Raw genomic sequence first — 13,836 nt, 5'->3', positions numbered from 1 at the left:
ATTGATTAAAAATTTCTTAGGGACATATTTTCTAGAGATATTCTTAATTTGTCCCGAATGATATCTATAATACCAATTTAAATTTTTAAATTTTCTAGAATTAGATGAGCATGCATAGTTTTTCAAATTATCTACTTGAATTTTCAAATCTTTATTTTCTGATTTCAATTTCTCATTTTCTAATTTTGATTTATCTAATTCTTCTAACGGGCAGGATCTAGCTAAAATTATTTTTAAATTTTTTATTTCTTTTTCTAATTTACAACCGTCTTTGGTTAATAACTTAACAAACTTAAAAAGTTTGTTGAGAGGAAAAGAACGTACCTGACTTACCTTGTCGAGTTCGTTATCCGTGTCTCCCCCTGAATTACTGCTTTCTTCTGACGAAACTCCCCCTTCATCGATGCTCTCGATGCTCATCTCGGAAGAGCTTGAATCGCAGTCGTCGTCTTGATGACTCGCCATCAGTGCGAGTCCGGAGAATGCCTCGACTTCCGATTTGGACGACGTATCGTCCCACGTCACCTTTAGGGCCTTTCGCTTTTGGATAGGCTTCTTACCCTTCTGCTTGTCCTTGTTCTTTAGCTTGGGACAATTGTCCTTGACGTGCCCTTCTTCGTCGCAGTGGTAGCAGCGGATTGTCCTTTTCTTCTTCCCCTGCGGATGGTTAGTAGATCTGGATTTACAAAGTTTCTTAAATCTTCTTACCATCATTACCATTTCCTCGTCGTCGAGAGAAGATTCCGACTCGGGTTCGTCTCTCGAGGCTTTGAGGGCGACGTTGTTCTTGGGCTCCTTCGTACCTACACATCTTGATTCATGCACTTTAAAAGTCGAGAAAAATTCTTCTAATGAATTTTTTTCTAAATCTTTTGAAATGTAAAAGGCATCTACTAGTGATGCCCATTTCGAATTTCTTGGAAACGAATTTAATGCGTACCTGAGCGAATCTTGGTTACTTACCTTTTCTCTGAGATTCGTGAGTCCGGTGATTATTTATTTTATTCTGGAGTGCAGATGTGCGACTGTCTCATCTTCCCCAAGTCGCAGGCTAGTGAGCTGATTGAGAAGCAGATCTCGTCTAGCGAGCTTGGCTTCGGACGTACCTTCGTGCAGGTCAAGGAACTTCTCCCAAAATTCCTTTGCCGAGTCGTAGCCCCCGATCCTGTTGACTTCTTGAGGTGGAAGAACGCTTAGCATATGGTATTCTGCTTTGCCGTTTGCCACGAATTCAGCTTGCTCCTTTTTTGTCCATTGACATTTTTCCTTACCTTCTGGAGCTACATAGCCAGATTCCATTATTAAGGTTAATTCAAAGTCTGTAGTAAAAAAAATACCTGCATCAGATTCTTCCAGGAGGCGAAATCCCCTTCGTATTTCGGCGGGTGGATGCTTGGTCCGGCCATCTCGTTGCTTCGTTCGGCGGTTAGTCCTCCTGAAGCGCCTTCGCTCTGATACCACTTGTAGGACCATTGGGCCGGCTAGAAGGGGGGTTGAATATCCTGAAAAAAAATAACAAAGACCCTTTTTGAACTTTTAATAGAACACTTGTATAAAGTAAATTAGCAGTAAATAAGAAGCAAAAAGAAGAGGCTCACAACTTGACTTGGTTACAACCAAGGAGGTTGTTAATCCAAGGAATGAACGTGCACTAAAATATCTCCTTCAGGCGGAGAAGCCTCTTACAGCAGTGAAAGCACAAAAGACAGAAGCTAAACTAGAAAAGAAGCGCACAAGTGTTTGGAATGTAAATTTCTGAGTTGATTCAAAGCTTCAGGACCAAGGCTATATTTATAGCCTTGGTCGGGGCGCCTGGAAGGGTTTCGGGTGCCCTGGGGGGGATAAATTTTATACCCCAACGTTCAGATCGAGTCAAAGCTCGATCCGGTCAAAAACTGACTCCCGGGCACCCGGAAGGGTTCCGAGCGCCCCAGGCTGGTCCGGGCGCCCCGGATGCTGAGTCAACTCTGGTTGACTTTCGTCCGGGTCCTCTGCTCCGGATCCGCTTGATTGGGTGATCTCTGCTATCCGGAATAGGGCTCACCCAAACCCAAGTTCCGGTCTTCTCGAGCGGGCTTCCCTCCGGCTTCTCGTCCCTCGGAATCACTGCGTGTTTCCTTCTCGTCCACCGGCGTACTCATCCGCAGTCTTCATCCCTTGGACGCACCGCATGCCGTCCTTCTCGCTAGCTGCGTCTCTTGCTCCCTGAGCAATCTTCCGCTCCGGCTTTCGTCCCTCGGAACCACTGTATGCTTCCTTCTTATCCGCCAGTGTACTCTTCCGCAGCACCTCGTCCCTCGGACTGCCGTCATTCACGCTAGCTGCGTCTTCCACTCGACTATCTATGCTCCTAAGCTCCTACACACTTAGACACAAGGTTAGAAACACACATGACCTAACTTAATTTGTTGATCACACCAAAATAACCTTGGGGTTCCAACAGGCTCAACCCGTGTTAAAGCCTAATATGATCCTTCAAACATTAAACGGACATAACTTTTGACTCAGGACTCAAAATCATGCTCTATCTATTGTCACATGTGTAGAATTAGAAAGCCTACATTTTTATGGATGAACCGTAACTATCAAATTTTTAACCCCAAATTCCATTATTTAAACCCTTTTAAGGGCATTTTTGCTATTTTTGGTCATTTTTTTTGAATATTTAAGGTAATTTTTATATTTCTGGTATTTTTTAGAGAGGATTTATCGTAATTTGTGTCTTGATTTAGTTAAGAGTATTAAGCTAATTACTTTTCTTTTTGGATAAAAATATATTTCCTTTCTTTATAAGATTAGAATTAAGATATGTTAATTGTAATTTTTTTCCTTATTTGAGTCTTAGGTTGTAGTCTATATAAGAGTTATGTTTAGATGTTGAGGGATCAACCCTCAAGCTTTAATAAATTTTTTTTTTTTTTTGGAGATTTCTCTTCTTGTCTTTTCCTCAATTTTCCTCTTCTCATCAACCCACAGGATAATCGCTATCCTATCTGGCATTAGTTGATATCAGAGCCTGAGAAGGTCATCAACATATATAATGGCGGGTTGTCGTGGTCATAGTCGTGGTCGTAACAACAAACAAGCTTCGATGGAGGAAGTTGAGCACCGTGGTCATAACATCAAGGGCATAATAACAATTGAGGATTTATGGAGGTAAGTTGTAGATTTAACCCAACGTATGGTGGCGCAAGATCTTGAAGATTGTGAAATTTCACATTGTAGATCTAAGTCTTCCTTTGAGAACCCATATCACCGCCATGGACAAGAGGAACTTGCTGGAGACTTTGGATTTTAGGATCTGTATGACACTTCATTGATAGAATCAACGAAGTAGAGCAGATCTTCGACTATAAGTGAGTTCCAAATTGGATGAAAGTGAAGTTAATTGCCATCAGACTTAAAGGGCAAGCATCAGCATGGTGGGAACAGATGTAAAGCTCTCGGGACAAATAAGGTAAACCCCAAATAACTATCTGGAAAGATATAAAGGAAAACATGAAGGAACACTTCCTTCCCTTTGCCTACATCCAATCTCTATTCTAGCGACTTCACTTATTAAGACAGGGTACAAGATTAGTCGACGAATATACAGAAGAGTTTTTCAAGTTGGTGGCTCGAAATAACCTATCCGAGACGGAGGAACAGCAAGTGGCACGTTACTCAAGGGATCTGTGCTTAGCCTTACAAGATACCGTTAGTCTTCATTCACTCTCGGCAGTGTCAGAGGGCTTTTAGCATGTATTAGTGGCTAAACAGTAACAAAATAGGAAACCAACAGGGAGAGGCGACCAGAATAAATCGACCATCTCACTCTCAAAATTCTTATCCTTCACAGCAGTAGCCACCGTAGCAGCTATCACAACGACCATCACAGCGGTCATCACAGGTTTACTCTAAGGCCCTTGTCAGATGTTATCAATATGGTGAACAAGGACATATGGTGCACCAATGCAAAAAACTCTCTTCTACTGATCGAAAGTGTAAAACTTGTTGATCAAGGAAGAAGTGATAGAAGATACAATAATAATTGATGATCCAATGTATGAAGCATCTGACGAAGTGATTTATGGTGATGGTCATGAAACTTTAGTCATTCATAAGAGTCTGCTGACTCCTAAGGATGATTTGAGGGACGATTGGTTGAGAATCAATATTTTTCATACTACCTGCACCATCACGGATAAAATATATAAGATGATTATTGACAGCGATAGTTGTGAGAATGTAATATCCATAGAGGCTGTCCAGAAATTATAATTGAAGACTGACCATCATCCTAAATCCTACAAGTTATCTTAGTTGAATAAAGAGAGTGAGGTACTAGTAGACCGACGATGCCTCGCTTCCTTTTCAATTGGTAAATATTTTGATAATGCTTGGTGTGATGTGGTGGTCATGAATACATGTCATATATTGTTAGGGCAACCTTGACAATATGATCGCAGTACTATTCTTGATGGGCAGAAGAATACCTAGACCCTTAACATTAAAGAAAAAAAAATTATGTCAGCACCATGACAGGAAGAAACTACTCCAATTCCAATAGTTAAAAAAAAAAACTAATTTGCTTTATATATCCATATTTTTAGATGAAGTGGAGCAAAGAGTTGTATATGCTTTGCTATCATACCAAAGCATTGCTCCAACCATGGACGCTGAGTTACTAGCCGAAGTACAGCAGCTGCTAGCAGATTTTGATGAGTTGATGTCGGAGGATCTTCCTTCTGAGCTACCTGTTGGTGCGGGAAGCATCCGACGATCGAACCTATATTTTGATTATGTCAAAGGGTTCAAAGTTAAGGTGTTTTGGTTTCTAATATGTTGAACAAGTTTGCAGAAAAGTCCTAAGTGTACTTAGGCAAAAGTCCTAGCTGCGGTTAGGTAGGTGGAAAACCCTAGGGGGTGGTAACACTAGGTCATAGGGGGTGGTAACCCTATGCAGAAAGTCTTGGCGGGTCGAGAGCTTCAGGCAAAAATCCTAGGGGGAGGTAACCCTAGGTGGAAAGTCCCGGTGTCGCGAACCAGGTGGAAGACTGAACCAGCCGGGAAGCGGAAGTCCAGCAGAAAGTCCGGAAGCTTCGAACGCTGAGAAAAAGTCCAGTCGATCTAGAGGATCGTACTGGCAATAGGTAAATCTCTTGAGTGGAGTAGGTGAGGACGCGTTCCCCGAAGAGGGAACAGTAGGCGTCGGGTCGACCTAGGGTTTCCGGTCGGAAATCTGAAGTCAGACCCGGACAGTCCGGAGACTGTCATCATATTCTATTATCATTATTGATTTGTGCTAAATTTGTTTTGCAGGGTATGTGTTTGGGACTAACACTTTTTGCAGGACCAAAGGAGCACAACTTAGCCTCGGATGAACAATGTCCGAGGCGCCTCCATGGAGCTTGGAGGCGCCTCGGGTGCAAAGCTAGAGCTGGTTGCGAAGCAAGCTTGGAGGCGCCTTGGAGGAAGCTCAAGGTGCCTTGGACTGGTGGTTGAAGGCGCCTTGGAGAGCAATGAAGGAGCCTTGAAGCAGATAAGGTGCGACCTGGCTCGATGTGATCCACGCGGCTGACTCGGCTAGTTTAAGGCGCCTTGGATGGGCTTTAAGGCGCCTTGAGCACTGTTTAAAAGGGGGTTTCGAGCAACACCTTTGTACAATGAATTCCAAGCTTCTCTTCTTCAACGTGCTGCCAATGAAGTGATCCTCTTGCTGCGTGCTGCTAAATCGACGACCCGGAAGTGCTGCGACTTGACATAGACGACCCGGAGCTTCAGTTTCGACTTTATTATTGTCGGTATAAAGTTTAATTCAGTTTATAATTGTACTTAATTTGTAAATCTTATCGAGCTTATAGTTGTTGCCCACGGAAAGCGATCAAGGATCGCGGGCCTTCGAGTAGGAGTCGATCTAGGCTCCGAACGAAGTAAATCCTCTTGTTCTTTCTGTTTGTCTTTCTTTATTCCGCTGCGTGTTTTAACTCCGATAGTTTTACGATTCCGAACGGAGTGAAAGCCACGAGCGCTATTCACCCCCCCTCTAGCGCGTCTCGATCCAACAATAAAAGATTTTTAAATAATTTTTAAAAGATTTTTCAAATAATTTTGAAATTAAGTTTTAAAGGATTTTTAAATAAATTTTTATAATATTTTTCAAATAATTTTGAAATTAAGTTTTAAAAGATTTTTAAATAATTTTTAAAAGATTTTTCAAATAATTTTGAAATTAAGTTTTAAAAGATTTTTAAATAAATTTTTAAAAGATTAATAGTTACTCATTTGAAATTCAAGCTTATATTTTCAATAGTTTTATTGACAAAGTTAACTTTATCTCACACTCACTCATAAGCTAAACATGCTTGAATACCTAGAATGGGTGAGATGGAAAATTAGGCAAAATATAAAAGACCTATTATATTTTATACATGCTTGGACTCTGGGACCCTAGGGATTCATGTTTGCATTAATTAAGGGGGAGTAAGCGGAGTTAAGCTAACTATCAAGTAACTTTTGAAAAACTTTTCAAATTTAATTAAATATCTTTCAAAAAACTGTTCAGATTTAACTCAGTATTAAATGGTCTTTCAAAACTATCTCTAATTTGGTTATATTTTTTTTTATTATTATCCCCTATCAAACTCCCTACTTTTCAAACTAAGAATTTAACTAAGTATTTAAAAAAAATCTTTATTAAAATCGTTTTCAAATTTAAAAAGTTAACTAAATATTTTTTTGAAAGCTTTTTAAATTTAATTAAGTATCTTTCAAACAACTTTAACTAAATCTTCTTCAAAACTACTTCAAATTTGACTAAGTTTTCTTTGAAAAATCAAGTTAAAATACCTTTTATTTTGACTATGTTATCTATCCTTAAGTGAAGTATTTCTCAAGCTTAATCATGTTTTCTTTAAACTAAAATTATGTTCCAAACTTAGCTATCTGGCAAAGTGCTTTCTCATCACAATCATTTTAAAAGCTAAAAATATAGCTAAGTTGATTTCTTTTCGAAAAATGTGCTACCCGTCAGGGGGAGTTTAATATCGAATATTTGTTTTTTTCTTTTCCTAGTTTTCTTTTTGATTTATGTCAAAGGGGGAGAGAGAAAAGTTAAGTAAAGAGTAAACTTAAACATAATCAAAGGGGAAACATAAGTTTTTATTTATGCTCATGTTTTGTATTTACTGTCATACTTTTTTACTTAACTTTGAACCGTATTGCCATAATCAAAAAGGGAGAGATTGTTGGTGCGGGAAGCATCCGACGATCGAACCTATATTTTGATTATGTCAAAGGGTTCAAAGTTAAGGTGTTTTGGTTTCTAATATGTTGAACAAGTTTGCAGAAAAGTCCTAAGTGTACTTAGGCAAAAGTCCTAGCTACGGTTAGGCAGGTGGAAAACCCTAGGGGGTGGTAACCCTAGGTCATAGGGGGTGGTAACCCTATGCGAAAAGTCTTGGCGGGTCGAGAGCTTCAGGCAAAAGTCCTAGGGGGAGGTAACCCTATGTGGAAAGTCCTGGTGTCGCGAACTAGGTGGAAGACTGAACCAGCCGGGAAGCGGAAGTCCAGCAGAAAGTCCGGAAGCTTCGAACGCTGAGCAAAAGTCTAGTCGATCTGGAGGATCGCACTGGCAACAGGTAAATCTCTTGAGTGGAGTAGGTGAGGACGCATTCCCCGTAGAGGGAACAGTAGGCGTCGGGTCGACCTAGGGTTTTCGGTCGGAAATCTGAAGTCAGACCCTGATAGTCCAGAGACTGTCATCATATTCTATTATCATTATTGTTTTGTGCTAACTTTGTTTTGCAGGGTATGTGTTTGGGACTAACACTTTTTGCAGGACCAAAGGAGCATAACTTAGCCTCGGATGAACAGTGTCCGAGGCGCCTCCATGGAGCTTGGAGGCACCTCGGGTGCAAAGCTGGAGCTGGTTACGAAGCAAGCTTGGAGGCACCTTGGAGGAAGCTCAAGGCGCCTTGGACTGGTGGCTGAAGGCGCCTTGAAGCAGATAAGGTGCGACCTGGCTCGATGTGATCCACGCGGCTGACTCGGCTAGTTTAAGGTGCCTTGGATGGGCTTTAAGGCGCCTTGAGCACTGTTTAAAAGGGGGTTTCGAGTAGCACCTTTGTACAATGAATTCCAAGCTTCTCTTCTTCAACGTGCTGCCAACGAAGTAATCCTCTTGCTGCGTGCTGCTAAATCGACGACCCGGAAGTGCTGCGACTTGACACCGACGACCCGGAGCTTCAGTTTTGACTTTATTGTTGTCGGTATAAAGTTTAATTCAGTTTATAATTGTACTTGATTTGTAAATCTTATCGAGCTTATAGTTGTTGCCCACGGAAAGCGATCAAGGATCGCGAGCCTTCGAGTAGGAGTCGATCTAGGCTCCGAACGAAGTAAATCCTCTTGTTCTTTCTGTTTGTCTTTCTTTATTCCGCTGCGTGTTTTAACTCCGATAGTTTTACGATTTTGAACGGAGTGAAAGCCACGAGCGTTATTCACCCCCCCCCCCCCTCTAGCGCGTCTCGATCCAACACTACCCACCTATGCGAGATATCCAATATTAGATTGACCTTTTTTCAAGGTCGAGTTTGCCTAATAGATGAGCTTATCTCCTTATACCTAAGGAAGTAGAAGAATTATAGTATCAGGTGGTGGAGTTGCTGGAAAAGGAACACATCCAAGAGAGCATGATCCTCTATGCAGTTCCTGGCCTACTAGTATCGAAGAAGGATGACTCGTGGCGTATGTGTGTCGATAACAGAGCCATCAACAAGCTTACAGTGAAATATAGATTTCCAATTCCCTGCTTGGGCAACATGTTGGACCAACTATTTGGTTCTAAGGTCTTCTAAAAATTGACCTTAAAAGCGGATACCACCATATCAGAATAAGACTTGGTGATAAATGGAAGATGACATTCAAAACGCAATATGGGCTATATGAGTGGATGGTCATGCCTTTTGGACTATCCAATACACCTAGTACCTTCATGAGATTTACACATCAGATCTTGTTTCCCTTTATGAGAAAGTTTGTGATGATATACTTTGACGACATCCTAGCTAGTTTACAGTCCGACATAGGCATCACACTTTGATCATCTCCGTGCTGTCTTCAAAAAGTTAAAAACAGAGTGTTTATTTGTAAACAAGAAGAAGTGATCTTTTTTTACTGCATCGGTAACTTTCCTCGATTTTATTGTGTCTACTACTAGTGTATATGTAGATCAAACATAGATAGATGCAGTCCGAGAGTGGCCTCAACCGAGGACCTTGCACGATGTCAGAAGCTTCCATGGCTTAACTTCTTTCTACCGTTGATTCATTAGAAATTTTAGTACTCTGATTGCTCCTATCACTAAGTGTCTCAAGGGAAGAGATTTTAAATGGTCTAAAGAAGCAGAAGCTAGCTTTCAACTGGTTAAATAAAGGATGACTAAAGTACCAATTCTGGCCCTTCTTGATTTTGATAGATTATTCGAGGTCAACTGTGATGCATCCGATATACGTATCGGGGGTGTTCTAAGTCAATCTGGGCGACTAGTTGCTTTCTTCAATGAGAACCTCTTTGGTCCAAGAAAACTTATTCTACCTACGACTTGGAGTTCTATGCCATTGTGTAGTCCTTGAAGCATTGGCGACACTACCTAGTACAGAAGGGATTCATCCTGTTCACTGATCATGAAGCATTAAAGTATATAAATGGTCAACACAAATTGAGAAGGCGACATGCCAAGTGGGTGGCTTACTTGCAAGAGTTCACCTTTACACTAAGGCACCAAGTTGGAAGTTTGAACCGTGTCGTAGATGCCCTAAGTCGGTGTTCTTCATTACTCACCACCATGAGTACTAGTGTTACAGGTTTTGAGGTTTTTCCATATATGTATGTAGCTGACCCATCATTCGGAAGGATATTCCAGGAGATACATGATGGTTACCGATATGATTTTATTTTACATAATGGTTATCTATTTCGTAGGTCGTAGTTGTGCATTCCAGACTGCTCTCTAAGGCAGCAGATTATGAGCGAGCTTTATAATAATGAGGGACATTTTGAATGTGATAAGACATTGACCCTCATCTCTGCCAATTTCTATTGGCCCAAGTTGACCAGGGATGCGGCTCACTTTGTTGATTGATGTTTTATATGCCAACCGTGTAAGGTGTTCTAACCAATGCAGGCTTGTACACTTTGCTACCCATTCCTAAAGCTCCTTGGCTCAATGTCAACATGGATTTCATATTGGGATTACCCCGCACCTAACGAACCTCAGACTCAGTTTTTGTTGTCATTAATAGATTCTCAAAGATGGCGCATTTTGTAGCTTGCAGGAAGACTATGGATGCTACTCAGATTACCCATCTTTACTTCAAGGAGATCATGCGTTTACATGGCGTTCCTTGGTCCATGACTTTAGATTGAGATACCAAATTCATCAGTCACTTTTGAAAGAGCTTATGGGGGAAATTAGGATCATAGTTCAATTTTAGCAGTGCTTACCACCCTCAAATAGATGGGCAAACTAAGATGGAAAATCATAGTATGGGCAATCTTCTGAGATGTCTTATAGGAACTAAACTAAAGCAGTGGGACTTGACATTATCTCAAGCAGAGTTTTCCTACAACAGATCAAAAAATAGGACCATGGGATTGAGTCCTTTTGAGATGTCTATGGCCGAAATCCATAGGAGTTCTAGACTTAGCTCATGTTCCACGTGTAGGGTGAATTAGTCCTAAAGAAGATGAGATGACAAAGCATCTTCGAGGTATTCATGAGCAGGTGAAATTGATAATTATGAAAAATAATACTAAGTATAAGGCTCGGGTCAAATCATTATCGTCGATAGATACTTTTTGAGATTGTGGATTTTTTTTGAGCTGTATTGACTCGTGATCGATTCCCTATTGGAGAATATAATAAGTTAAAGGATCAAAACATCAGGAAATGCGAGATATTGTAGAAAATTAATGACAATGCCTACAGGTTGTGCCTCCCTTGTCATCTGAAAACTTCTAATGTCTTCAATGTGAATTATCTAACTCCTTATTCGACAGTTGCTAATGAAATTAATATGAACTTGAGGGTGAGTTACCTTTCAAACCGTAGAGATTGATGTAAGGCCAACTCGTGTTGAAGTCCAATATGAGTCTTCAAACTTCAAACGGACATAACTTTTGACTCTGGACTAAGAATCAGGCTCTCTTTGTCGTCACGCTTGTAGAATTCGAAAACTTACATTTGCTATAGGTGAAACCTTAGCCGTTAAATTTTTAGCCCCAAATTTCACCTTTTAAATCCTTTTTAGTGCTTTTTTTCTAATTTTGATAATTTTTATTTTTGGAGTATTTGGAGTAATTTTTATATTTTTAGTATTTTTTTAAAGAGGATTTATCTTGATCCACATCTTGATTTGAGTTAAGATTGTTAAGTTAATTATATTTTTTCAAATAAAAATCTATTTCCTTTCTTTATAAGATTGGAATTAAGATCTATGAATTATAATTTCTTTCCTTATTTGAATTTTAGCTTGTGGTCTATATAAGAGTCATGTTTAGATGTTGAGGGATCAACCCTCAAGCTTTAATAAAAAGTTTCCTTTTTGGAGGTTCCTCTTCTTGTCTTCTTCTCAATTTTTCTCTTCTCATCAGCTCACAGGATAATCACTATCCTGTCCGACGTCAATAGAGGCCCAAAATCAATTTTGGTCCCAAGGATTTGGAAGGGTTGGAAATATCCCATAACAATGATTTAATTGTTAAGGTTGTTATAGCCAATTATAACATATACCATACCTTTGTTGACACAAGCAACTCAGTCAGCATTATCTTCAAAAGGAATTTGAGCAGTTGCAGATAGAAAAAAGTGAACTCCAACCCATGATGACATATTTGTACAGATTCACAGGTAACAAAATTTAGCCGCTCAGTCAGATTAAGATGGTCATATCCTTAGGAGAGGAGCCCCTAATGAGGACGCGTCGATCGACCTTCGTCATAATGGATGCACCCTCAGCATACAACGTAATTTTAGATCAGCCAGCCCTAAATGAGTTCTGGGTTGTTGTGTCAATTTTTTGCCAGAATATTAAATTCCCTGTGGATGATCAACTCGGGGAAGTCAAAGAAAATCAATTGATAGCACGTACGTGTTATGTATATCATCAAGAACGAGGTCAAAACAGCTCAGAAGAGTAAGCGAATGAAGGTTAACGCCATTCGTGAAGCACCCTTGAGACTGATCTATGAAGAAAAGGAGAAAGTACAAATTCAGCTAGGTCGGCCGAAAGCCACCACCCAGATAGCAGCTAACCTGCCCAAAACTTAAAGCAGAGCTCGTCGCATGTCTAATGTACAATAATGACGTCTTCACTTGGACTCCCAAGGAAATTACGGGTATATCACCAGTAGTTATGGAACATGTACTCCACATTTGCCTGGATGCCCAACCGGTTAAGAAAAGGTAACGAGACTTTAGGGCCAAGTAGAATAAAATCATCTAGTCGGAGGTAAACAAATTACTAGAGGCTAGATATATTCGTACAATATAGTTCCCAAGTTGGTTGGCCAACGTGGTCCTGGTGTCTAAGTTAGGGAATAAATGATGAGTTTGTATCGACTTTAAGAATTTAAATAAGGCATGCCTCAAGGACTATTATCCCTTGCCCCGCGTCGACCAGGTAATAGACTCAACCTCCGGTTGTGAGCTGATATGCATGCTGGATGCATACCAAGGTTACCATCAGGCCCCACTAGCCAAAGATGACCAAGAAAATGTTAACTTCATTACTGCTAAAGAAACCTATTATTACAATGTTATGTCATTCAGACTAAAGAATGCATCAACTATTTACCAACGACTCATGAATAAAGTATTTTGGAAGCAGATCAAATGCAATATGGAGGTATATATAGATGACGCCCTGATTAAGTCACTCTGAGTGGCCAATTTATGCGTCGACATAGATGAAACTTGCTGAACGTTATAGGAGTACGGTCTCAAGCTCAACCTTAGCAAATGTCTATTTGGGACCAAGAGCGTACATTTCCTAGGTTTCATAGTTACAAAGCAGGGAATTAAAGCTAACTCGAGTAAGGTACAAGCTCTACGAGACATGGTTCCCCCACATAATCTAAGGAAGGTACAATGATTAATCGAGCGGATCACAACACTGTCTCTCTTCATATCAAGATTAGTCGATTGGAGATTACCCTTTTTTAAGATACTCCATCGAGCCACCAAATTTCAATGGGATGCTGAGTGTGACAAGGCGTTAGAGGAGTTAAAAGGCTATTTGTCCTCCCTGCCTATACTTGCTAAATCAATAGTGGGCGAGCCTTTATGGGTGTCCTTGTCCACTATGGAGAATGCCATCGGGTCGGTATTAGTAAGGCAAGAGGGAAAAGAATAACAACCTGTATATTTCTTGAGTCATTTATTGAAAGATGTTGAATATCGCTACACCACCCTAGAGAAATTGGCGTACAGGCTAGTTTTAGTCACTCGGAGGTTACGCCCCTATTTTCTCTCTCACCTGATTATCATATTAACTAACAACACCCTGGGCCGAGTGCTCAATAACCCAGAAGCCTCAGTGAGATTGATTAAGTGGACCACTGAACTCAGTGAATATGACATACAGTACCAACCCCAAGAGGCCATCAAAGCTGAGACTTTAGTGGATTTTGTAACTGAAATACAAAGCCCAGAGCCAGAGGAAACCTAGAAAATATATGTGAATGAGTTATCCACCCAGCAAGGAAGCAGAGTGGGCATTCTATGATCTCACCTAGGGAGGCCATATTGCAATTATCCGTTTGGCTAGATTACTAGGCTACCAATAATGAAGTAGC

This window comes from Zingiber officinale, chromosome 7B (genome assembly GCF_018446385.1).
Source record: "Zingiber officinale cultivar Zhangliang chromosome 7B, Zo_v1.1, whole genome shotgun sequence".
Taxonomy (NCBI): Eukaryota; Viridiplantae; Streptophyta; class Magnoliopsida; order Zingiberales; family Zingiberaceae; genus Zingiber; species Zingiber officinale.
This window is presented reverse-complemented; position numbering follows the sequence as displayed.